The sequence below is a fragment of the Loxodonta africana genome, chromosome 1 (assembly GCF_030014295.1).
Source record: "Loxodonta africana isolate mLoxAfr1 chromosome 1, mLoxAfr1.hap2, whole genome shotgun sequence".
Lineage (NCBI taxonomy): Eukaryota > Metazoa > Chordata > Mammalia > Proboscidea > Elephantidae > Loxodonta > Loxodonta africana.
The window spans coordinates 104,971,570-104,995,961 of NC_087342.1; the positions used below are offsets into that span (position 1 = coordinate 104,971,570).

At 43.2% G+C, this 24,392-nt stretch overlaps 1 protein-coding gene across 27 annotated transcripts in view; it reads right to left on the minus strand.

Annotated features, from left to right (window-relative positions):
* Positions 1-24,392, minus strand: part of TRERF1 (transcriptional regulating factor 1) — a 257,062-nt gene that overhangs the window by 68,873 nt on the left and 163,797 nt on the right. For all 27 annotated transcript variants that reach the window (XM_064286054.1, XM_064286007.1, XM_064286071.1 and 24 more), the window contains one exon: positions 15,324-15,438. The gene's annotated coding sequence lies outside the window, so the exon portion shown is untranslated. The remainder of the gene's footprint in view (positions 1-15,323; positions 15,439-24,392) is intronic.

The window sequence follows — 24,392 nt, forward strand, 5'->3', positions numbered from 1 at the left end:
CTTAACCACACTACAAAAACGCTAGGTATGATGAATTGTCTTCTTGCATTGCTCTGGTGGCGCAGTGGTTAAAGGGCTCAGTTGCTAACTGAACAGTGGGTTCAAACCCACCAGCCGCGCTGGGGGAGAAAGATGTGGTCGTCTGTGCTTCTGTAGAGATTTAGTCTTGGAAACCCTCCGGTGCAGTTCTACTCAGTTCTATAGGGTTGCTATGAGTAGCAATTGACGAGGTTTTTTCTTTTGGTTTTGCATCGCTCTTCTTGTGTTTCTAGGTCCAGACTTCTTGGGGGCAGAGCTGGATTCCCCACAGTGCTCAGGGCAGAGCTGGTGCCTGGTAGGCCCTCAGCGACCATTTTCTGAAGTGAACAGACCTCTTTTTCCAAGGCCTTCAAGGTAGGATTTCTGACAAAGCTGACATTTAGACATATTTTAGTTTTCCTTTTTGTATGAGGAAAGGCAGGTTTGTAGGCTCTCCTGAACCCCAAAACCAAATCCAGGGCTTTTGAATTGATTCTGACTCACAGCAACCCTACAGGACAGAGAACAGCTGCCCCATAGGGTTTCCAAGGAGCGGCTGGTGGATTTGAACTGCCGACCTTTTGGTTAGCAGTCGAACGTTTAACCACCACACAACCAGGGCTCCGGCTCTCTTGAAGTGTCCCATTACCCCCGAAAGGAGTTTTCTGAGCTATAAATCCTGACTCTGGGCCCCCAGCACCCCCTGCTTGTGGTGGATCCCCCAACAATTTGGAGATGACACAGAAACCTCTGCACCAGGGCAAGAGACCATGACCTGAAACCAAACTGTCTTTGTCTCGGCAGATGGCCCTGACCCTCACTTTGTGAAGACAATGGAGGCTTGCAAACACTTATCCTCTCAACTTTCTGCCCCCAAATTCACCGGCAGTTACCTTTAACTCACCCCTCTAATCCTCTTCTATTTCAAGCATCTTAAATGAGCAGAAGCCCTTCTCCCAAGAGCCTAAATCAGAAGCTTGGAACCCTAAGAGCCCACCTTTCTCCTTACCCCCACTTACTTCCTGTCGGTCTCTCCTCCATAGTATTTCCCCTGACCATCTTCTCCTCTCATTCCCACTACCTACACTCACTGGTTCTCATCTAATTTATGACCAAAAAACCCCCCCAAAAAACAACCAAACCCGTTGCAGTCAAGTTGGTTCTGACTCATGGTGACTCCCTGTGTGTCAAAGTAGATCTGTGCTCCATGAAGTTTTCAATGGCTGATTTTGGGGAAGTTGATCCTTTCTTCTGAGACGCCTCTGGGTGGACTCCAACCTCCAGCCTCTGGTTAGCCGCTGAGAGCACTAACCATTTGCATCACCCAAGGACTCATATTCACTGGAACAAACTACTTATTGAATGCTCACTGTGTACCACGCACATGTGCCAGCTCTCATGAGGCCTGCAGTTGGCAGGGGAGTCAGACACAGACAAATACAATTCTACAACCGTCATAAGTGCCAAGAGGGAGAAGTGGTGCTCTGAGAGCCTATAATAAAGTGGCATGACCTCGGCCAGGAGGTCAGGGAAGGATCCTGAGGAAGTCACCACTATGCTGGGATTTAAAGAGTGAGAAGACCTAAGTAGGGGAAATAAGGTGTGGAAAGCTACATTCCAGACAGAATCAAAGGTAGCATGAGCAAAAGCCCTGTGACAAGTGGGGACATGGTGGATATAGGAACTAAATGAAGGCAGAGTGGCTGGAGTGGAAAAACAGGTGCATGGCGATGAAACTGCAGAGGGGCAGGGGTCAATCACTCAAGGTTCTTAAAGGTAAGAAGTTGTATTTTTATCCTAAAAGCAACAGGGAAGCTATTAAGTGTTTTGAGCACAGTATGTGTGTATATGAGAGAGAGAAAGAGAGAGAGAGCACATAGCCATGTGTGACTGATCAGCTTTCCATTTTGAAAAGCTTGGTCTGGCCATGGTGTAGACCAGGAGTCAGTACATTTTCTGTAAAGGGCCAGATAATAAATATTTTAGGCTTTGCAGCCAAGTGGCAAAACTGAGGCTAGTATGTAGGTACTTATATAATAAGAGAAAAACCACATTTCTTAACAATTTTTTATTGATGAAATTGTTGTTGTGTGCTATTGAGTCGATTCTGACTCATAGTGAGCCTATAGGACAGAGTAGAACTGCCCTATAGCGTTTCCTAGACTGTATTATGGGAGCAGATTGCCAGGTCTTTTCTCCCGTGGAGTAGCTGGTGGGTTCAAACTGCCAACCTTTCAGTTAGTAGCTGAGCACTTAACCATGGCACCACCAGGCTTCCTTATTGATGAAATTAAAAATATAATATTAATTGAGTATAATTTTTTGTCAAACAGCTCTGCTAAATAAGAACGGAATTATTTTTTGGGGGGGATAACATTTTGCTTAATTTGGGTTCAAAGTCAGTGTTCCGTATGATCAAATCAACTACAAGTGTTCATCCACAAAAACCATTTTTAGCTCACTGGCTGTACCAAACGAGGCAGTGTGCTGGATTTGGCCTGTGGGCCATCGTTGACCGCTGGCATAGACAACAGACTGGCGGAGGATAAGGAAGGATAGGAGGAGACTTATTTTTGCATGAGGATGGTTATGGTGGGGTGAAGCTGATAGGGCTTAGTGATGGAATGAGCATGGGGTGAGGGAGAGGGAGGCGTCAAGTAAGACTCCTAGATGTCAGGTTCACATTTACCACGGTGGAGGCACTGGGAAGTTCAGTTCTGAGATGTGCCTCAGGGGCTGTTACTGAGGCCGGTGGACAGAGGGCTACAAGGCTCAGAGAGGACTGTGAGTCTGGACTACGGGCAGCAAATACAGGCAGAGACAAGAGAAGAAATGCCTGGAGAGCCAGCAAGAAGGGGCCCAGGACTCAGCCGGCATGCCTTTATTTCACCACTTTAGCACCTTGTTCAGAACTCCTCTGTCAGATGGGGCCTCCTGCAAGGACTGCCTCATTCAACTCTGTCTCCAGGGACCAGCATAATACATGACACTCAAACCTGCTGCCCGAGTGGACTCCTGGTGACCTCAGGTGTGTCAGCGTAGAACTGTGCTCCACAGGGTTTTCAGTGGCTGATTTTTCAGCACCCAGTGGGCGTTAAAGACATAAGAGAGGATGGGAGGGAGAAGAGGAAAGGGATATCTTTGCTTCCATAAGTAAACACAGAGAAGATCATCTTGATTCACAATGGAAGCCAACTCCTCATGCCTGCTCTAACCAGCTGACCATCCCCTGTGGCTAACCTTCCACAAGAATTGCTTTTGATAAGGGTCACTGGACCCTTCCCCAATCACTTTAAATCATCCAAGTGTGCATGCGCACCACACTCTTGAACACAAATCTCCTCTCGATCAACCCTTGGAACATAATTTGTGGTGATGGTGTATTGACAACACACCCATCAACTGTCAGTTCAACATGTCTAAATATTATACTCCATCATTCAGATCATTTTTTTAAATTAAAAAAAAAAAGTGGCAGTCCTACTCAAAACAAGCAGAGAAGAAGAAGAAGAAGAAGAAAAAAAAGCCACAGGTTAAAGAAAACGAATTTTACTTCCCCCTCCCCCACTTTTAGCAGAACAGTAAAGAGCTGACAATGCCATCTCTTCAATAACCCTGGGAGGAGGAGGTCAAAGATAAGATGTAGAAGTGGTCTGTTCCGGTGGCTATGGGATATGTTTGCTTGACATTAATGGCACTCAGAGGAGACCAGTAATCCTGGCCATAGCCACGAATCCAGTGGTCCAATGTTGAGTCTCTGATGGGGACACTGAGGAGTTCATGGCAATAATAACATTCCAGAAAGCACTACACAAAGCATAGACATACACTATTTTATTTTGTCCCTACAGTAAACCCATGTGGTCAGAATTGTTTTCTCCATTGACCAAACAAAAAACAAAACCAAACCCAGTGCTGTCGAGTTGATTCTGACTCATAGCGACCCTATAGGACAGAGTAGAACTGCCCCATAGAGTTTCCAAGGACTGCCTAGAGGATTCCAACTGCTGAAAGCCGTAGCACTTAACCACTATGCCACCAGGGTTTCTCCACTGACAGATGAGGGAATTAACAAACAGAGAGGTGATCTGCTTGAAGTTGTACAACTAGTGACAAAGGGCTAGGCCCCCAACCCTCTGATGACAAAGAATAAGGCTTCCTTTAAGATACTGCAAAGTTTATTATTCACCTATGGAAGGTGTGATTAGCCTTTTTTTTTTTTTTTTACTTCCCCTTTTCAGCGTTTATTCTTTACTTTTGAAAAAGTCAGTGATCACTACCTTATACCATAGTATAGATGTGCCCCAGGAATCTGGCCATCAGCTCCAAGCAGCCTTCAACCATCCAGCATAGAGCCATGACTGAATGTGTGGAAAGGAAAAAAAAAGCTGATATACTTTACACCAAAAAACAAACAAACAAAAAAAAACACTTTCTACACTGAAATGGCTCAGGTTCAGTTATCTGGAAAAGTTATTCATCAGGAACATCTCATTGGTGAGAAACAAAGGGGTTATGTGATGAGAATTTCCTCCCAGGAATACCAAGAGCACAGAGACCACTGTTCAAATGTTAACATTCTACTGGCAAAGTGAATAACCCATGCAGGCCAACTTAACCTATTTTGGGCCTCAGTTTTGCCATTGGTAAAAGAGAAATAATACCTACTGTACTAGGTTTTTGTGAAGATTAAATAGGAGAACGTACGGGCAGGACATGCCTGACCCCTGGTCCCAGAGTCTCACCAGCGGGGTGGGGCTTCTGTTGTTTTGTTTTGACTTGGGTACGGTTTAGATTGTGCTCAATGACTCAGTTGTGATTTAATCAGTTTGGTTATTTGTTTCCTGGGCAACGTTGGGCTCTCCCTTTGTTTCAATTAGTAGACAGAAGTAACATGGTGCTCAGAGGCAGGAACTGCCGGGAATGGACACAATAGGGAGGAAAGCAACCATCCACTGGGGAACCTTAGCTGTCTGAAGCCGCCGGATGTAGGGACCAACAACCTCACTTTTCCTCATGCCCCTTGAAAGCACCACTGCACTGGGGTCCATTCACTTGCATCCATACGATGATCCCGAGACATCAAGACAAGGCAACTTACTTTCAATGTATTGCTCACTGCTCGAGAAATAAAGGGATGAATGGAGATGCTCATATGACTTACTCATTGTTGCAGGAAGCTTCTTGGGGCAGGTCAGCCTTGCAGAGGAAAGACCTGGGGTCCCACCTGGGCCAGTTCAATTCAAGAGGTGCACAGAGGGAATGTGAACGGGGCTATGGATTAAGCTGAACTCTCCAGCTTGCTCTTATCAGTAATGAAGGTGGTTTTCAGCTCTCTGGGGCTAGCTCTCAAGTAGTTTCAGGCGTCAGGAAAGGGAAAGAGAAGTACTTACTTACTGGTCACCTAAAGCTTAACAACATCTACCCACGGTTATCACTGAAGAAACAAGTTTAAAGGGGTGTGCCTCAGTTACCTGGAGTTATTTCATTCCCTCTATGATGTCAAATAAGGAAACGATATTGTACTTCCTCCTCTGTCTTAAGACAGTCCCTAGAACTCAGATTCCAGGAAAGGGGCTGTGACTCTGTCCCTATCTGCCATTTCCTGACTTAGTTACAGCCCCCCCACCTGTTTAAACAACTGCCCTCTCTACAGGAGCTTAGGGCACCTTGTCTGGCAGGGCTTTCCCAAGCCTGGCTGTGGCTGGCTTGGAGGGCTAAGGAGACATTCCCTGTTGGAAGCACCTAACTATCTCAGAGCTCATGACAACCTCACACACATTAAAAAAGAAACAGTAAGGCCAGCCTAACCCTTTAAAGTGAGGACATGGTGGTTCAGTGATAGAATTCTCACCTTCCATGCAGGAGACCAGGGTTTGATGACCAACCAATGCACCTCACCACCTGTCCATTCTCAGCGGAGGCTTGCATGTTGCTATGATGCTGAACACGTTTCAGCAGTGCTTACAGACTAGGAAGAAAGGCCTGGCATCAGACAATGAAAACGCTGCAGAGCACAAAGGTCTGATCTGCAACCAATCACGTGGATGGTGCAGGACCAGGCAGTGTTTTGTTTCGTTGTGCATGGGGTTGCCATGAGTCAGGGGCCAGCTCAGTGGCAGCTAACATCTGCATTCTCACACCCATTATCTCTCTGTGAGGCAGGCCCAGCAGGAGTCTTTATTCCCATTTTGAGCTACACTATGGAAGCTCTGAGAAAAGGAAGAGATTTATCCTGCATCACATGTCCCCGTTACCTGAGGGCAACGAGGGCTCCCAGCTCCCAGGCCAAAAAGCCTCCCAGAAGCCACAAAACCCCTGCTACTAAAATGCAACTAGAGTTCTACATGATCGAATGTTCTCCAAAAATGCAAACAAGACGGCATCACTGAAATAGGAAGAAACAAACCCATGTTTATTTCTGTATTGTCTATAAAAATGTCACAGCTTTTTCTGAAGAGCTCTCATTTCTTTTCCTCCTTCTCACTCCTCACTCTTGGTCTTCTGGACCAAAACCAAGCCTCCCCCTCTCCTCTTGATTATGTGCACATAGATTATGTCCCTCTTCATGGGACAGTCACAGGAAATTTAAACATTCTCAGAGGAGGTTCTTTTAAGCCCACTTCCCCTGCCCTCCACCCCCACCCCTCACCCAGTTGCTGAGTATTCAGGAAATGCAAACCCAATATAAAGATAACCCGGACTAAACAGAAAAGGAGACCAGCCCTGTGACCCTGTTGGGCAAACAACTTCCCTCCCTGAGCCTCAGACTCGGCTTCTGCAGAACAAGGAAGCTAACCTGCTGAGCTCCCAGGACGGCCTTTTGGCTCTGACCTGCTTAAGGCTCAGCTGGACGAACCGCCCCAGACCCTGCCTGCTCCAGGAGACTAAGGCAGTAGGGTTTTTCACCACTGACACCTGGCTCTATTGTGGGGAAAAGCTCTGAAATTTAGTCTCAGTTCTGCCATCTTTTTGAAGAGGGAAGAGAATGAGTTTGGCAAGGGGGTGGGGAGGGTATCAGAACAGACTTAAGCTCTAGCTATAATGTTTTAATTTTTTTTTATACTATTACTAGTATAACAAAGATTACTAAGATATTTTTAGAAGGGAGAAGACCACTTAACAGTGATAAGAAGCTAGTGATCAATCTCCAGAGCAGCCCTTACGGACTCAGTTTATAACATAGGCTTTTACTTGGTTCTGTAAGCATATCATTCCTTTGCCTGGGGTGCCTCTTGTCTCTATGTTATTGTTAGCTGCTGTCGAGTAGGCTCCGACTCATGGCAACCTTATGTACAACAGAACAAAACACTGTCTGGTCCTGTGCCATCTTCATGATCATTGTTATGTTTGAGTCCACTGTTGCCTTGCAGCCTAGGGGGCTCATCTTCCAGCACTATATCAGACAATATTCTGTTGTGAGCCACACGGTTTTCATTAACTAATTTTCAGAAGGAGGTCACCAGGTCTTTCTTCCTAGTCTATATTAGTCTAGAAGTTCTGCTGAATGTTGTCCACCATGGGTGACCCTGCTGGTATCTGAAATACTGGTGGCATAACTTCCAGTGTGACAGCAATGTGCAAGCCACCACTGTATTATAAACTGACAGATGGGTGGTGGCCTGTCTTTATAAGTAACCAAATAACCTTGCACCAGAATCTCCCCAGAGAACACCACACATGCTGTGTCCTGACTTTCTGGTTCTGGGAACGGTCTCCCTATGTGCATCTAGGACTTGCCTGTTTCACTGTTCAGGGTTTGGCTGACAAGAAGAGCCTGGGGCATCACTGTTGAAGAATAATATAACAGTTGAGCAACCCATGGCAAGGCCAGCTGGATAGAGTAAGTAATCAATCTTGAATCATAGCTCTGAGAAATTAGAATGGGGAGGGGACAGGAAGCATGAATCATCATTATCGAGAGACAGGCTGTTAATAAACTTTGAGGTTTGCTGTGGGGGGTGGGGTGTCAGGGGGTAGGGCGAGAGGAAGTTGGGCATTTAAGCCCAGGTGAACAGGCCTAGCTGTTCGGCTGGGTTGAGAATATCCGGGACACCATCTTGGGAGTTGTGGAAGAACAAAGAAGCCCCTTCCCTAACTTCGACAACATCTACACTCAGGCTCCCTAAAAACCCTTACCCGTCTAAATATTTGAGCAACACTTGGAAAAAGAAGACAAGTAGCCAGTTCCAAATGATTTCTGGGGACTCAAGGATTCAACTTTCACCATGCTTATTCAATCTGTATGCTAAGCAAATAATCCAAGAAGCTGGACTATATGAAAAAGAACAAGGCATCAGGATTGGAGAAAGGCTCATTAACAACCCGCAATGCGCAAATGACACAACCTTGCTTGCTGAAAGTGAAGAGGACTTGAAGCGCTTACTGATGAATATCAAAGACTATAGCCTGCAGTATGGATTGCACCTCAATATAAAGAAAACAAAAATCCTCACAACTTGACCAATAAGCAGTATCACGATCAATGGAGAAAATACCAAAGTTGTAAAGGATTTCATTTTACTTGGATCCACAATCAGCACCCATGGAAGCAGTGGTCAAGAAACCAAATGACAAACGTTCTGCATCCCACTTTGGTGAGTGGGGTCTGGGGTCTTAAACACTAGCAAGCGGCCATCTAAGATGCATCAATTGGTCTCAACCCAGCTGCGGCAAAGGAGAATGAAGAACAGCAAAGACACAAGGTAAATATGAGCCCAAGAGACAGAAAGGGCCACATGAATCAGAGACTCCATCAGCCTGAGGCTGGAAGAACTAGATGGTGCCTAGCTACCACCGATGACTGCCCTGACAGGGAATATAACGGAGAATACCTGATAGAGCAGGGGAACAGTGGGATGCAAACCTCACATTCTCATGAAAAGACTAGACTTAATGGTCTGACTGAGATTGGAGGAACCCCAGAGGTCATGGCCCCCAGACCCTCTGTTAGCCCAAGACTGGAACCACTCCTGAAGCCAATTCTTCAGACAGGGATTAGACTGGACTATAAGATAGAAAATGATACTGGTGAGGAGTGAGCTTCTCGGCTCAAGTAGACACATCAGACTATGTGGGCAGCTCCTGTCTGGAGGAGAGATGAGAAGGCAGAGGGGGACAGGAGCTGGTTGAATGGACACGGGAAATACAGGGTGGAGAGGAGTGTGCTGTCACATTGTACAGAGAGCAATTAGGGTCACATAACAACGTGTATATAAGTTTTTATATGAGAAATTAACTTGAATTGTAAACTTGCACTTAAAGAAAAAAAAAAAACAAACTACATATTGCTTGGACAAATCTGCTACAAAATACCTTAAAGTGTTAAAAAAACATGTCATTTTGAGGCCTAAGGCATGCCTGACCCAAGCCATGGTATCTTCAATCACTTCATATGCGTGCCAAAGCTGGACAATGAATAAGGAAGACTGAAGAAGAACTGACACCTTTAAATTATGCTGTTGGCAAAGAATATTCAATATACCATGGACTGCCAGAGGAATGAACAAATTTGTCTTAGAAGAAGTACAGCCAGAATGCTCCTTAGAAGTGAGGATGGCAAGACTTCATCTCACATGCTTTGGACATATTATCGGGAGGGACCAGTCTCTGGAGAAGGACATCACGCTTGGTAAGGTAGAAGGTCAGCAAAAAAGAAGAAGGCCCTCCAGAAGATGGACTGACACAGTGGCTGCAATGATAGGCTCAAGCATAGCAACCTGGGAGTGTTTCATTCTGTTGTACACAGGGTCGCTCCAAGTCAGAACTGACTTGACGGCACTTAACAACAACAAAAACAACAGACTCAACGTTTGAAGAAAATTGTCAGCCTTTGTTTCACAAAAGTGGGTTGGTGGCCCAGAAAAGAGTAACAGAAGCCATATGCAAGTTCATTCAAGAACCTCCATGTTCCTCAGCTATGAGTGGTCAAGCACGCTCAGGAAACCTGGGTAAACAGTCAAACAGTGACTGCACGACTTTTGATATGTTCATGGGTGGTGCCTCTGCACCCATTACATGTTTCATTTTTTTAAAAAAAGGAATGATAGATACTACTAGTATAAAAAAGATTGCTCAAAGATTTTCAGAAAGGAGAAGACTACCTGTTTTAGTTATCTAGTGCTGCTATAACAGAAATACCACAAGTGGGTGGTTTTAACAAACAGAAATTAATTTTCTCACAGTTGAGGAGGCTAGAAGTCTGACTGTCAGCTCTGGGGTCCTTGTCTCTTTTCGCTCTGTTCCTGGGTGAACTTTTTTTTTTTTTAAGTTGTACTTTAGATGAAGGTTTACAGAACAGACTAGTTTCTCATCAAACAGTTAGTACACACATTGTTTTATGAGATTGGTTAACAACCCCACGACATGTCAACACTCTCCCTTCTCAACCCTAGGTTTGCTATTACCAGCTTTCCTGTTCCCTTCTGCCTTCCAGTCCCTGCCCTTTTAGTCTTGTTTTGTCCCATGGGCCTGTTCAATCTTTGGCTGAAGGATGAACCTCAGGAGTGACCTCATTACTGAGTTGAAAGAGTGTCCAGGGGCCATACTTTCAGGGTTTCTCCAGTCTCTGTCAGGCCAGCAATCCTGGGTCATCTTCATGTGACTTGGCATCTCTCTTCCCCCATCCTCACTCACTTGCTTGCTTGTTTAATCTTTTTTATATTTCAAAAGAGATTGACTCAAGACATACCCTACACTTTTATCTCATTAGCATAACAAAGATAACCCACCTCCAAATGGGATTATAACCACAGGCATAGAGGTTAGGATTTACAACATTTATTTTTTGGGGACACAATTCAATTTATAACATCTGTCAACAGGGGGAAGGGGCTGGTTGTCAATGTCCAGAGCAGCACTTATAGACTTAGTTTATAACATATTTCCATCGGCTTTTATGTGGCTTCGCAAGCATGTGATTCCTCAGTCAGGGGAATGCAGCGTGTTATTTATCCAAATATATTTAGCTACAAAGGACACTTGGAGGGCTGGCATGGCACAGAAAACCTACTCTGGGAAGCACTGTACTGAGTATCCCTGCCTCATGAGAATGCCCATCCCTAAACCTTGGTTTACACCATTTCTACTCCCAGAACTCTTTGTAGATGTCTTATCCCTACCAGTAACCAGCAGCCATGGAGTGGCTTCCAACTCCTCTCCTGACCCAAGTGGGAGAGGAGAACTGTACTTCAGAGGGTTTTCAATGGCTGATTTTTGGGAAGTAGAGGGCCAGGCTTTTGTCCCAAGGCGGCTCTGGGTAGATTTGAATCTCCAACCTTTCAGTTAGCAGCTGGGTACTTTATCATTTGCACCACCAAGGAATGTCTTATCCCTACTTATCCTAAATCTGCCTCCTCCAGGAAGCCTTCCCTGATCACTCAAGGGCATAGCGCTTTTTCTCCTTTGAAGCCCACTGGCATTTTATTCTCTGAACACCTGTCATTTAATCATATGAAGAACAGGATCCTGTTTTATGCATTTCTGTATCACCTGCCCACTGTATACAGCCCAGAGTCACTACAAAAGTAGGTGCTGACAAGAGTCACTGCCTGATAGATATACAAGCCAGGAGGTGACACAAACCTGAGAGTCCTATAAATCTACCTACTAGAAGGCAGCGTGTGAGATAAAAAGCCTCATGTCAGCTATGAGAATGGAGGTTAAGTGGACAGTGAAGACTACTCCCTCCTCGTAGGACACGTCCTGGGGGCTCTACAAGGGAACCCCCTCAGTGAGTGGTGTGGTGTGGTGTGGTGTGGTGTGGTGTGGTTCCAGCACTATCTTGGCTCAGGAACAGAGGGCACAGCTCAAGGGGTGGGCCCCGATGCCAGGATGTAGGGGTCTCGGCCCCATTTCCAGGACCCATGGTTTGTATTTCCCACCAACACCAGTCAGATCACCGCATTCTGTCTTCCCTCAGATAATGTTTAAAAACACCCAAGTTTGAGGAACATAATAGTGAGGCAGGGAATCCCACATTTACACTAGATTTATGCCTCCATTTTTATCACATTTTATAAACCAGCTCTATCAACCTAAAAACATCACTGAGCAAGGGCCCTGGCCTGGAAGCAGTCTGTTCTCAGTCATAATAATGGTACCCACTATTGAGTGACAGCTTATTATGTGTCAAGCACTGCGCTACAAGCCCTACATGCATCATCTAATTTAATCCAGGAACAGCTCTGACTATCTTCTCCCCATGTTACAAATAAGGAAAGGAAGCTCAGAGAGATTAAGCTAGTAAGTGGCACAGCTTGATTCAAACTCATTTCTCTCTTTCCCCTAAGCCCAAAGAGCCTGACCACTGTGCTCTGTGGACTCCCCTCTGATCAAAGGATACCATGATGGCAGAGAAAAACCAATAGCAGGAAGTAGCACAGGAAGGGAAGAGAGTGAGGGGAAAGAGAGAGCAGCACGAGGAGCGTAAGTGAGGGGTGTGGATGAGATGCACTTGAGTTCTGGCTTTGGGTCCAAGAGTCCTCTAGGGAGTGGGACTGCAGCAGGAAAGCTGCTGGTGACTGCTAGAGAAACAAACCACAAAACATGCAGAAACCATTTCCTCTCTCGAGGAAGATAAACAATAGATTCATAAACAAATTTTACAAAGCTGCCCAGCTATTTAAAGCATTCCAGTCAGAACTCATATCCTTTATGAAGAATAAGGCTAATCCTGATGAAATGGTGGACAGTAATCTTGGGTAGAGGGAAAGTGGGAAGAGGAGAGAGGAGGGGGATGTAGTCCTTCTCAGTCATTTGCTTGCTAGCTCTGTGATTTTAGCCAGTTACACAGTCTCTCTGAGCCTTGGTTCCCTCTTCTGTTAAATAGAATTAGTAACTTCTGCCCCATAGGGCTATCGTGGAGAAGAAATGAGATATACTCTCTGGCCATATGGTAGACCAGATACCCTACTCACCTGTCTCAGCAGGAACAACCAACATGCTAGATAAAATTTAAAATACAAAGATTGTATATGCATTGCAGAGCTGGTATAAAAGGAAGGAATCTTCAAAAAACCAAAAACGAACCAAAAGGAGGAACCTTGGGAGGTAAGCTAGCACCTGAGGGTTTCTGCTGAACCCTGGAGATTGCAATTTTCCCCCTTGAGAGCTGCACAAAGTTCAGGAAACAGGAGAAAAAGGCTAGAGAGACCCCTCCATACAGCTGGAACTCCAAATGGCTCGGCCTGCAGTGAATGGGAAATAAATGCACAACACAGAGAGGAACGGCAAGGAAACTTGACCTTGGAGCTGGGTAGAATGGGAAAAATATCTCCCCCTGCAAATGAGTAACCATAAGCTGGACCTCACATAGCTTAGCAGTCTGGAATCATGCTACTTGTGTAGCCAGAAAAGTCTTAACTAGATAATTTAAAATGATTTTTGTTTGGTAGTGCCCCCTCCCCCTCCCCACCTTCCCAGACACCTAACAGAAGTGAATGAAAATCTTCTCTAGAAAAATCAGCTTCAACCTATACTTCAAATAATTTCCAAGAACAAAGCTCCAAAGAAAATGAGCAGCTCACAGGCAACAATAATAACAAAAGGAAACAAGCCACGATGAGTACAAAAAACAACAGATGGCAGAATCAGACCTGCAAAGACTCCATATTCTGAAATTACCAACATAAAATGTAAAGTTTCTTTTAGCTACTTCAACGTTTTAAATAAACAAATAAAAATTTGTAAATATGAGCAAGAAATAAGAGACCATAAAAATGACCAAGCAGACTTGAAAAATAATGGATCAGAACTTCTAGAAATGGCAAATGAAGGAGCTGAAAGGAAAAATTCAATGGATATACTAAACAGCATTTAAAACACAGAATATATTAGTGAACTAGAAGACAAATCTAAAGAAATTATTCAGAGTACACCACAGTCACAGACAGACAATGAGATTAAAAAAAAAAAAAAATGGAATAGAGGTTAAAAGACCCAGACACTAGACTGAGAAGGTCTAACATTAGTCTAATTGGAGTTCCAGAAAGTGATATTAGAGAATGGGGAAGAGGCAATATTCAAAGAAATAATGCATGAGAACTTTCCAGAACTGTTGAAAGACATATCTTTAGCTCTAAATCTCAACAAAACCCAGGCAAAAAAAAAAAAAAAAAAGACAGAGAACCTACACATAGACACATCAAAATGAAGCTGAGGAACACTAAGCCCCTCTCCCCGCCAAAACAAAAAATCCCACGGTATCTTTAACGCAGCATACAGAAGTGGCATAATGCATGTTTCAAACACTCTCCAAGGATCCAAACCTATTTTGTCTAAAAAACGACAGGGACCCCGCCTTTCTCTTTCATTGATGTATCTCCAGAGCCCAGCCCAGTACCTGTCACAAAGGAAGCCCTGAATATTTACTGAAGAATGAATGATTCTCTGTGCAGGATGGCACAGGTTGAATGAGCAACTGGCTGAGCAGACACTCGAGGTAATGAAGCCCTTTCCAACATGGAGGGGGATGAGAGAACAAGATGGGTGGTGCCAGTCTCTAGGGAGAAATTATACAAAAAAGAACAGTTGTGGTAGCCATTTTCAAATTTAAAGGGAGTCATGTGGAAGATTCTTTGAAAATTCATCTTTGTGGTTCCAAATGGCAGAGCAGAGCCTAGTAGACAGAAATTCCAGAGAAGCAGAATTTGTCTAAATATTAGGAAGGATTTTCTGACAATTAACAAAAAACATTGTTTGAGAACTGGCATGGCTGATCTTCTAAGGTTCCTTAACTGTGCAATACTGTAGTCTCTGCCTAGGATGTACTAGGAGTCACAGACCATGGAGTAAGACAAACCCATTGCCGTCGGGTCAATTCTGATTCCTAATGACCCTGTAGGACAGAGTATAACTGCCCCATAGAGTTTCCAAGAAGCAGCAGGTGGACTTGAACTGCTGACCTTTTGGTTAGCAGCCGTAGCACTTAACCACTATGCCACCAGGGTTTCCATGGAGTAAGCAGTCCTTCCAGTTCCATCCTATCTCACAGATTCTTTCACCCAAAACTCTCTGGATACCCAATTCCCCAAAAGACTTCCCCAAGATCCCAGATTCAGGAGGCAGAGGAGAAATAACGAGAACTCCAGGCTCCAGACACTCAAGTCAGTGTCCTTCCCACTCCCACCAGTCTCTCCATTAACCCAAACAAGCATACTTACCCACTGAGCTGACACATGCCTTCTAAATCTACCTGTGTCCAGTCAACCCCATTCTTCTAGCACATGGCCAGGGATTACAAAAGCATATAGAACCAGATAAAATGAAAACTCCTAAGCCTTCCAGGAGAAGGAAAGCAAGCTTACCTTGACCTCCACAGCAGATGGCTGAGTTGGGGGCCTGGTTCCGGGGGCTTCTCCTGCGGCCGGCCAGTCATGCTGCTCTCATGCTGCTGGACAGGTGGGAAGAGGAGACCTGGTTCTGTGGGGATGGGAGAAGGAAAAGGTTACTTCTTCATCACCTGCTCCTGGCTCTCCTTCACCAGCCTCTGTAGAACACTACCCAGTGGCCCAGGGAGATGCTCAGGCTGGCCTCAGCCACTCATGTAACTGGTAAGCAGGCAGGCATGCGTTCAACAAGTGTTTCCCAAACCCGAATGAGGCTACAAGGATGAATTAGATACAGTCCCTGCTCTAAAGACAGTCTAGCAGGAGAGAGAGACATATATACTTTTCATTATGATGTCATTTAGTAAGTGCTATGATTTCCCAAAATTCATTCAACAGCCTACCTATCCCACAGGGGAGCTGAGGCAGTTTACAAGCGCACAGTGCGTCTCAGATAATTTGTGATGAAGAACCAGTTTTTTAGTGTTTTTTTTTTTTCCAAACTTCCAATCCATTACCGTTGAATACTTTTGTAAAATATAAAAAAAGAATTGCTAGAAAAATGAAGTGAAAAATATTCATACAAAATACAAGCCCACTTTTTTATTATTTGATTCAACCGATAGCTCTATCAAATTGCTATGAAAGTTTCTGACTCTTAATTTCTGTACTTGTGGACCAGGACAGTTTGCAGACCAGCATCATTCCACAGATTTTGAGTTGTTGTTGTTGTTGTGTGCCGTGGAGTTGATTGCAACTCATGGCGATCCCGTACGACAGAGTAAAATGGGCCCATAGGGTTTCCTAGGCTGTAACCTATATGGGTGCAGATTCCCAGGTCTTTTCACCTGCAGAACTGCTGGGTGGGTTCATATTGCCAACCTTTCAGTTAGCAAGAGAGTACTTAACCACCGTGCCATCAGCAGGGCTGAATTAAGGCATGTGAGGGCCCTAAACACTGATTATCTGCGGTGTCCCCTCCTCTGCTTACTCATGCATTCGAACAGGACATGTGGGTTATACACACACTTACGCGCGTGTGTGCACGCATAAGCCTCAGCTATTCCTGATGTAAGTTCTTTTTAAATGTGACTATAATATCAGCGACTGAACGCAAAAGCGGTGCGTAACATTTTAGCGGAATAAGATGAACTGCATTATAAAATTTTTAGTGGATGTGGGGCACTAAGATTTTTATTATATACCACATTTTCTACAAAAGGTATACTCCACATATTCTACAACAAAGAAAATGAGTCTGTGAACTTAGTTGTTTCAACAATCAATGTAAAATTCTTTAAATGGTTCATACTTCAATTCTGACACTTTTTGTAATAAATGTTATAAATGAACAAATGAAAAGATATAAAGAAAAGAAATTTGATAATCAGAAAACAAATACAACAAATTACTATATTTTATTTTTAGATAGATCTTTTACCTCTAACACATTATAATGCAAAACCTTTCTACTCTTCGCTCTTATAAATTCTTTAACAATTTTGTCACAAGTATTGCTGCCGAACAATATTTCCATATATAATAAGGATAACAAATTGAGTCTTTCTTGAACTACTGTTGTATGCTAAAGGTTTTTGAGACTCCTTAGGAAAGAATATGAGCGTTTTGTTGTACAGTTTGTGATTATTAAAGTTAGGAATATTTGTAAAGCGATTATAACATTGGGAAATGTGAATTGTATTTTATCTTCTATTACAGAATCATACATACCTACGTGAGTAAAATTTGTCTTTCCTGAATCTGTAAACTTAGTTCTCATGTAAGAACAAAATGGTCTCACTTCTCTGTAACTCATCGAGATAAGCCTGCATTCTTCATCAGATATATCCACATTGTTTAAGAATGAAAATCCATTTGAAAGATCTTCATACACTTTCACCCTTCTTTTCATGTAAGGTTCAAGTGTGTCAGTGATGGTGTAGTTTGTGGTTACATGGAATGGATTTCTGGCACTCAGTACTTCCGGAGAACTTCTGTCATTTACTAGTTTCTTTCTAATGCTTCTGTGAGGGTGAGCTGCTTGATAATCAGTATTTGGCAGTATTTGTTTTACTATGTTTTCAAGTTTTTCAAAATCTTCTCTTAAATTACGTAAATACCCTGTTAATGACTGGCAGTATTCTGTGCCTGTCTTTAATTTACTCCTGAATTTTGGAGAGTTTGGCTTGTCCGATGAAAATACCGCAATATATTATTCCATATAACCAACATAAATACATACTCAAGTGTTTGCATTTTGTTGGTGATGTTCTCAGCTTTTCTTTTGGTATCTCCTTTTTGTCTTGTCTTCAGCAATATTTTCAAAGGCATCTAGAATCTGAGTGTACGATTCCAGGGTTGCACTCGTTGCTACAGCTTGCACTTTTCAATGTGCTTTAGAAAGACATTTTAATACTTGATCACTGCCTAAATATGTTTTAAGAACTGCCCATCAGTGAGTAGAGGTATAGAGTAACCGAACAGTAGAAAAAAATTTAACTACTTACGGACAACAATCTACTACACTACATCCTACAAGATTATAAGTGAATGTACAGCACATAGTGTGAAAATGGCATATTCACTGCCTTCTAAAATTTTCTGTTGCACACCTTTATAACACCCTGACATATGGGCAGCATTGTCATAGAACTGGCCTCTGCACTTAGAAAATCAATTTTGCAAACTTCACATAAATAGTGAAATACTTGATCTGCAGTTTCTTCACCAGTGTCTTAGTTATCTAGTGCTTCTGTAACAGAAATACCACAAGTGGATGGCTTTAACAAACAGAAATTTATTCTTGCACAGTCTAGGGGGCTAAAAATCCAAATTCAAGGTGCCAGCCCCAGGGGAAGACTTTCTCTGTTGGTTCTAGGGGAAGGTCCTTGTCATGAATCTTCCCCTGGTCTAGGAGCTTCTCAGCACGGGGACACCAGGTCCAAAGGGCACGCACCCCTTCTGGTTCTTCATTCTTGGTGGTAGGTCCTCCTGTCTTTTGGCTCACTTCTCTCCTTTATATCTCAAAAGAGACTGACTCAGATACAATCTAATCCAGTAGATTGAGTCTTGACTCATAAACATTAACTGCCTCTAATCCTGCCTCCTTAACACCATAGAGGTAGGATTTACGACACATAGGAAAATCATATCAGATGACAAAATGGTAGACAATCACACAATACTGGGCATCATGGCCTAGCCAAGTTGACACACATTTTAGGGGGAGGAAATTTAATCCATGACAAGCAGTATGATTTTTGAAACTAATAAATACGATAAACTGCTTGACAGGTTTTCCATCTGTTGGAGATACAAGTATCTTAAAATGATACTTAGCTGATCTGTATGAGGAAGGTCAGGAGTGGATCTACAAACTGAAATATCGAGCTATACTTATTTCACTGAAAATACTTGATTGAACGCTATCACTTATTAAGTTTATTAATTCTTCGCAGGTTGTTTTAGACATATACGATGTGTTACCGTTTCCTGTGCTACCATATTTTGAGATGTGACCTGCTAAAAATGGATCGAACTGATCAAATTCAAGTAAGCCCCTCGAATTTCTATTTTATGGGGACCCAAACACTTCATTTCTTCCTCAAAAAGATGGTCCACATTCAGCGATTGTTCTAATGATGACAACATGTTGCAAAACAACTTTCCAATACTGATGTTCTTCATTAATATGTGTTCCCAGTTCACGAGTTAAGCCAAAACTATGTCTTTGGTTTAAATAGGACAACATAAAATCTCTGTGAATTGAACTGTTTTCATGTTTATCAATCATATTTGAGTTGTGCCAATTGCTAAATCCATCCGTAAGAATGAGAATTAAATGCTTTAGGTCTGAATAGTTTGCAAACAAAACAATATACAGAGCCAACTGAGGGAGAACACAGTAGCTACTCCCTCTTACAATTTTCACCATTAGCTTTGCACCCTAGAAATACATTCTGGCTACAGGACCTTGTTTGTTTACCATCCAGAAATTTTTGACACGCATTTTCAAATGGTCCACTGTGACGTTGACAACCACTTGGCCCTTTTTTGATCCAATAATTTACATCATTAGAACAAAAATTATTCGCAAAGCAGGATCTGTATTTCTGTTTTTTACGGGGTCTGCAGGTGTGATAATTTCAGATTCTAAAACAGTTTCATTTTCTTTCTACACCATTATTAATTTTTTACTACAGCAAGAAATGAACGCAGAATTTGGAAAAAATTCTGTTACATGTGTATTGCTATTAGTAGTTTCAGCACTAGCAGTACTGGTACAACAATTTGCACCCATTAAACTCCAGCGTTCAACGGAAGAACTCTCTTCTGATTCATTACATTTTCAAAGGGAAGTTAATTTTAGAATTGTCTTTGGGGAGTCACAAATCTTTTTCTTTTATCTTCTCGAGCTTTTGTTTTTGCACTCCACTTAATTGTTGCCATTTCACTTTACCTGGATATAAAATTATGTCACTTTTAAAATTTGGTTCTACCATCGCAAATAAATTTGAATAATTGAAAATAAATAAAATTTATAACTCAAAACCAAACCCACTGCCGTCAAGTTGATTCCAACTCATTCTGACTCATTCCAAGGCTGTAAATTTCTATGGAAGCAGACTGCCACATCTTTCTCCTGAGGAGCCACTGGTGGTTTCGAACCACGGACCTTTTGGTTAGCAGTCAATTGCTTTAACCACTGTGCCACCAGGGCTTCTTAAAACTTACAAGTAAAATGTATAAAATAAAATTTACATTTGAATTTGAGTGTTAACACAAAAATTTTTATTTGAAAATTAGTAAGTAATAAAAAATTGATTTGGAACATATAACTTTGTTCTTTAGATCTGAGGCAGTCAAAAGAAATAGTACTTACAAGGCAGTCAGAAATAATTTCATTCGTTTGTTATACGATGTTTGACGACGGGCCCTTCAAAGATCTCCGTGAGTGTTTTTCGTTTTGAAATAATACTTAAAAACCTGTGCATCCACTTTCCGTCCTTTGATGCTACACCTTCATAGTTCCCTGAACTACTGCTGATACCCAATGGGGCAAAAGCTACTGCAAAGAGCACGATACAAATACAAGGGCACGCTCAATCTGAAGACGTGTTTTGGTTCGCTTTGCACAGGACCAGATATATCACAAGTCACATGATTATAGAGCCGCTGGTGTGTTCTTACGTGGTTGATGGGACGGAAATGAATGTGAGGTTACACTTGAAGGGTCCGAAATGAACAGGAAAATATAACTGTTATTATATACAAAATTTATAAAATGGTATCAATTTCATTTTGTGCCTGCCAGTTCCCTTCTACTGTGGTGCTCAGTTTTCCTTGTGTCCTGTCTGCTTGACATCTATGGGTCTTTGCTTTGGACGACTGGTGTCTCTGTTCTGTTGATGTCCTAAGCACATGCTTACCTTGCTTATTGGATAATCTGTCCCTAGCCACCAGGGCTAGCATTGCTATGTAGAAGTTTATACAGAGTGTAACGTTCCTAAGATGCCTGGCTAATCAATCTCTTGGTCCAGAGAGGATGACTAAAAATGAAAGTGATTCCAAATTTACTCTCCGGACTACAAAAGGTTCTCCAGGAGGGAGCATGTTGGCAGGCGCTTTGCTTTGGAAAGTGTGGCGGTACCAACTTGCCAGGCTCAGGTAACAGAGAGTGAGGCTCACCAAACCTGGTCTAAAGCTGTGCGGGAGCCCTGTCTGGTTCCACCTTGAACTTCCCAACCCTAACTATGGCAACCCTGCCAAGGCAACCTCCCTGAAGGAGAATAGTCATCTATCAGAAGGAGCTGGAACATTTCAGAAAATAAATCATTTTCAAAATGTCAGGAGGGCTGCTGGTGTTCATTCCTACTATTCAATGCTATAAAAATGATTTAAAAAAAAAAAAATTGAGAAATCCTTTGTCTGTGACAGCCAGCTCCAAAAAAGCCTTTAAATGCCTACTGCCTTAATACTTGAGGGAGAGATGATAAGTCATTTTCACCCATTTGAATGTTTAAGAGAAAGCGTTCATTCCTCTGAACTCTCAGCTTTTAAGTAGTCCTTTATTTTAAACCTTAGAAGATAACTCTGCAGAAGAAAAACTTCCATTTTCAAAGCCTTGGTTTTTTTTTTTCTTCCCTCCTAAATGCAAACACACACAGACTCATTCCCAGCTTCAAACGCTAAAATCATCTGCAATTTGGGAGTTTGTTGTTCAAGAAATTCTAGCGATAAGCACATCATAAACATTCCTATAGCAACAGACTGTTTTTGAAGCGATGTCTGCAATGTTACAAAGATTGTGTATCATTATCTCTGAATGTTGGCGAAGAGAAGTTTATGGGGAATAACTGTTTATGTACAAATAAGTCAATATAGTAACTGGCATCCTGAATAGCAGACCTTACCAAGGAGCTAAACCATGGCATGGAATTGAAGTTGGAATGCTCTTCATTCTGTCTCCATGAATAAATACCCCATCCTTACCCTCAACATATGACAATAACTCTCCAGGGTCCCTCACAGCAGCATGAGTCCTTGGAACTGGTTGCCTCATGGGCAAGAGTTTTACTTAGACAACCACATTGTTGTTGTTGTTAGCTGCCATTGAGAAGGTCCCCGACACAGGGAGACACCATGCATGATGAGACTGAACTATTGTAGTCCACACAATCTTCACTGGTTGATTTTCAGAAGTAGGTCACCAGGCCTTTCTTCGTAGTCTATCTTAGTCTGGAAGCACTGCTGAAACCTGTTTAGCATCACAGCAACACACAAGCCTCCAACGACACACGAGTGGTGGTTGTGCTTGAGGTACGCTGGCCGGAAATCCAACCTAGGTCTCCCGCATGGGAGGTGAGAACTCTACCACTGAACCAGCACTAGACAACCATATACTCACCTTTTATTGGTAATCCCTTATATTTCAGACACTGGGTTAACCTCTAGGGTTTTAAAAATGGGTTCTTCTTCAAAGAGGCTCAAGAAAGACATATTAACAGGTAATTACAATTTCTCTTCCCTGTTAAGAAGAGACTATTGGTTGGAGTTGAGGGAAAGGAAAGGAAGTTAACTCAGTCCATCCATTCATTCAACGATCCATTCACCTATCCAATGCTGAATGGGTGCCCAGTATGTACAAGGTAAGTGCAAGGCACCAGACATTCAACTGTTGAGTGAGACCAATATGGTCCCTGCCCTCATGGAGTTTATAGTCTAGTGGGAAAAGCCAACATTAAAAAACGAGAAATAACTGTAATAGTGATTTACTCTAAAGAAATATGGATTAACAGCATGTAACAGGGGGCAGAAAACCCTGGTGGCGTAGTAGTTAAGTGCTACGGCTGCTAATCAAAAAGGTCGGCAGTTCGAATCCACGAGGGGCTCCTTGGAAACTCTGTGGGGCAGTTCTACTCTGTCCTATAGGGTCACTATGAGTCCGAATCGACTCAACGGCAACGGGTTTGGCGTTTGGTTTTAACAGGGGGCAGATCAGTATGGAAAGAGGTCAGTAGTGGTTTCCCCATGGAATTCATCTTTACTCTGAGCACCGAGAATAACTTAGTGAAGCAAAGTAGGGAGGGGAGGAAGGAAAAGATAGGAAGAAAGTGTATTGCAGGCATAAAGAATAGCCGTGCAAAGTCCTGTGGCAGGAATAACATCTAAGAAACAGTACAGAGAGTAATCAATTTGATGAGAAATCTCAGGAGGCTCCTAATGTGGACCAAATAGGTTTTTGATTTAAGACTGTGCTCCAATCACTGTGGTAATCAAGACAGGCATTAAAGATGTGTAGTTGGGAAAAAAAAAAAAAAAGTCCAACAAGTTACCTAGGACAACCCAGGCACGTCATGTACATATCTGCTAAATTCTCCTTCTTCCTAAGTGTCAGAAGACATCCAAATTGGGGCCACTTTGCCCTCCTTCTCAATTTATACCAAGTTTTAGAACTCTTACCTATTTTTCTCTGCAACAATGGTAACTTGGTTAAATTCAGTTCAGCCGGTGGTAAAATTAGTTGGTAAACTCTGATATAAGGCTGACAGTGAGGATAGATTTTGGGACATGGACGAGCTTTGTATTATTAAAATTAATAATGCTCGTGATGCAAGTTACTTTAAGGAATGCCATAGATTTCACGCTTTAGAGAACATGAGCTTTGGAGCCAAGCAGACCTGGGTTCAAATGTGTCCCCGCACCTCACTGGTCAGGGTTAGCTGTGTCCTCTTTGCAGGGGTATCACGGAGATCAGGGAGAATGTAGGTCCTACACTGAGCACCACCTGCCTCCCAAAAGGCTTGGATAAATGGCGGCCGTCACTATTGCTACATACCAGTGAGTGGGGACCATCATGCCCCTCCCTCAATAGGAATCCATGAAACTGCTTCCCAGCTGGTACTGGGGCTGCAGGGCTACTTTGCAAAGGCCCAGGGGTCAATCCCCAGGGTCCTGATGACGCACCATTTCCTGGTCTGTACCCTTACGGGTTCCCATCCACTGTGCTGGGAGGTCCCAGTAGCAAGTCCCACTCCTCACCAGAACCGACCCTCACTGAGTCATGCCCTATCCTGCTGCCCCAGGCTTAACCTCCCCAGGGCACTCCAGATACCTAGAAGCTTAGGGCCGGAAGCCAGTAAACCTGGGTCCCGGTTCCTGCTCCACTGCTAATGACTGGGGCCCTCTGGGACAAGGGCCAAATCTCAGATGGTAGAGGAGGTGGAACAGCTGTCACATCTGGAAACCTAATAGAGCCCCCACATGGTGCTGCAACTGCCCGGACAGTGCCTCTTGTATCTACAAGAATCTTGTGTGCTGATAGCATCACCATTTTACAAGTGAGGAAACTGGTTCAGTGTCTTGGCCAAAGCCACACAACTGTAAGAGGCAGAGCGAGGACCCGAAGCACCAAAGCCTCGAGTTCCCTCTTTACCCCATGACCACACTGCCTAAAAAACCAAACCAAACCCACTGCCGTTGAGTTGATTCCGACTCACAGTGACCCTATAGGACAGGGCAGACTGCCCCCATAGGCTTTCCAAGGCT